We start from the raw sequence: 2,991 nt of genomic DNA, 5'->3' as shown, positions 1-2,991 counted from the left end.
CACACATGGGTAAAGTATTTACAAAGTTTAATAACATAAAAAAGGCTTAAAAGTAGGACAAAGAAAGAGAAAAGAGAGAGTATAGAGAAAGACAACAGTGTACACAGTGATATAAACAAGCTGGAGAAGGTAATATGAGAAACTGAAGAGACACAGGTAAAGTCAAATATGTTGTATTATTAAGTTACCCAAGTGAAAACCAAGAATAGGAAAAATGAACACCTTATGTAAAATCACAAACAACAATGATAAGCCTATCTATCTGGAATTTACACCAAATTAGATTCTTGATAGTTTATAGCTTATTGAGTCTTGCCATCATTCTACTATTGGAAGAGAAGCAGAGAGAAGTTTATATTATCACTCAAAAGTGTGTCCTTGGGTTCAGTTACTTTGGCCTGGCTGGTATCTTGAATCAAAAAGCCTCCACTTTGAGATGCTGGACATAAAATCCACATTATGTCCATATCATGCAACTGGTGTGTCCCACAAATTTGAAGATCATTCCAATGTCTCTGGCATGATTACTTTTACCTTTAAATCAAGACAAAACATGGCATGCTTTGTATAAAACTTACACACGTAAGAGAAAAGATCCCCTTTTACAGCGCTTTTAAAGGAAGTCTGGTCTTGCCCACAGAAAGGTTTCCATGTCCTCCTTATCCCTGGGGAAACCATGTAGAGAAGTCAGGTCACCTGGTTGTAGGGGTTCCAAGGCTGGATGCTTTGTGGGTCCTACAGTGGTCATACTTTTTGGAAAACACAGTATATAATTAAACAAATATAATATTAAACAAATATTATGACATTTTTAGGGCATTTTAATTAAAATATATCTTATTACCACTTTCTCCATCTTGAAAATATGAATACTCTGTTTTCTCATAACATTTCAGGAGTCAGGCTGGTTGGTGGTTCTCACTGCTCTGGGAGAGTGGAGGTGCTTCATGGAGAGACCTGGTCCACAGTGTGTGATGCTGACTTTGACCAGCAGGATGCAGAGGTTGTGTGTCGAGAGCTGGGCTGTGGGCTTCCTGTGGAGGTGCTGGGAGCAGCTGCTTTTGGCAGAGGGGAGGGTCAGGTGTGGTCAGAGGAGCTTCAGTGTAGAGGCAACGAATCTCAGATTTACTTCTGTCCAACATCATCTTCACTCAAACACAGCTGCACTCATGATAATGATGTGGGTCTGGTGTGTGCTGGTAAGAAATATATCTTTCATACTTGCTCTTGTATTCCTCTGATTAGTGTTTGAAATTGTTAGAGTGTTAGAGCATCTCACTGACTCTGCTTTAATATAGCAAATTTCTCTATCTCTCTGCCTGTTTTTATGTCACTCATTTTTCTTTCATGTATAGGCAGTGTGAGGTTGGTAGATGGTGGCAGTCGCTGTGCTGGGAGAGTGGAGGTTCTTCATAGAGGACAGTGGGGAACAGTGTGTGATGATGGCTGGCATATGAGAGATGCTGCAGTGGTGTGTAGAGAGCTGGGCTGTGGAGAGGCTGTTGATGCACTGAGTGATGCTTACTTTGGACCAGGATCAGGAAAAATTTGGATGGTTGATGTGGACTGTAGTGGGTCAGAGTCTACACTGAAGAACTGCCACTCAACACTTTGGGGTAAACATTCCTGTAATCACTCTAAAGATGCTGGAGTTTTCTGCTCAGGTAAGTTACTCTAAACCTTAATACAAAAATCAATCAGTCACACAGTTATGATCAGCATTAACTTATTCTCTTTTGCATATCTGTATTATGTATTATTTCCTTTGAAATCCTATACCTCAAGATTTGTAAATATACATACAAACATGTAAGGTATAAAGGAAACACCAAAGTAAAAAGACACCAGAAGACCTTTAATGCACCTTGGCATATATTGTACATCTCTGAAACTGTAATGTAGGGATGGAACACCATTCTTTCAAAAGATATGTACCTCGGTTGGTGTTTTGATGATGGTGGTGGGGAGCCTGATTAACGCAGTCTGAAATCTCCCATAGGTGTTCAGATAGGTTTAGATCTGGTGACTATGAAAGCCATAGCATAACATTTTCATCATTTTCACACTCATCAAGCCATATAGTGACCCCTAATGCCTTGTGGATGGGAGCATTTTCATCCTGGTGGAGACCACTGCCATCAGGATTGAAATGTGTCTTCATAGGATAAAGGTGATTAGTACTGACTTGCAGTGACTCGTCTCTCTGTAAGGACAAGTGGACTCAAAGCATCCCAGCAAAATGCCCCCACACCATAATAGAGTCACCAGATCCCCTCACTTGGCATGCACAGACTTTGGTGAGGGCAGGGGCTGAGGTGTTTAAAAAGGGCATTTTTTGGGGGGCACTTTGGGGGGGGAATATTGCATATCCGGATACTATGAAAATACCATTATTGACAAAGTTATTGTAATATTGTTGTGTTCTGTATGCAGATCCAATTTTAATTATGCAAACTTATATTCAAGTATACATTATATATTCAAGTGCATTTTCTTGTTGCAAGAACCAAGTAACAAACCTAATCTGAATAAATGTCCTATTAAGTAAACACAGTCCCAAAGTAATATTCAACATTTTATTGAACTTATCATCACATTTAGGTTTCAGTAAAATTATTATTATTATTATTATTATTATTATAACAAATAGTTCTGCTGAATTCTTCAGATATGTGACTTGATGATCATTAAACACAGTTGATGATTATTAGTCACATGTGGAAAAAATATTCAAATGGAGCCAAAAGCCACAAAAATTCAATTTCTCTGCCTGATCAGGACTGTACACGATTCAGACTGCATGGTGATTGTAACCATTGCAACATAACTGATGATAGCAGGCTTTTTTTTATTCTTTTTTTTTTATGGTGTTATTTTCTGGCTTAATTACTACTTAAACAACCAAACTGTGCCTGCTCTCCAGTTACAATTTTAAGTATTAGAAAGGTTTTGCACAGTGGCATATTAAACATTGAGAGCTTATTAAAAATG

Source organism: Colossoma macropomum, unplaced genomic scaffold (genome assembly GCF_904425465.1).
Source record: "Colossoma macropomum unplaced genomic scaffold, Colossoma_macropomum, whole genome shotgun sequence".
Lineage (NCBI taxonomy): Eukaryota > Metazoa > Chordata > Actinopteri > Characiformes > Serrasalmidae > Colossoma > Colossoma macropomum.
This window is presented reverse-complemented; position numbering follows the sequence as displayed.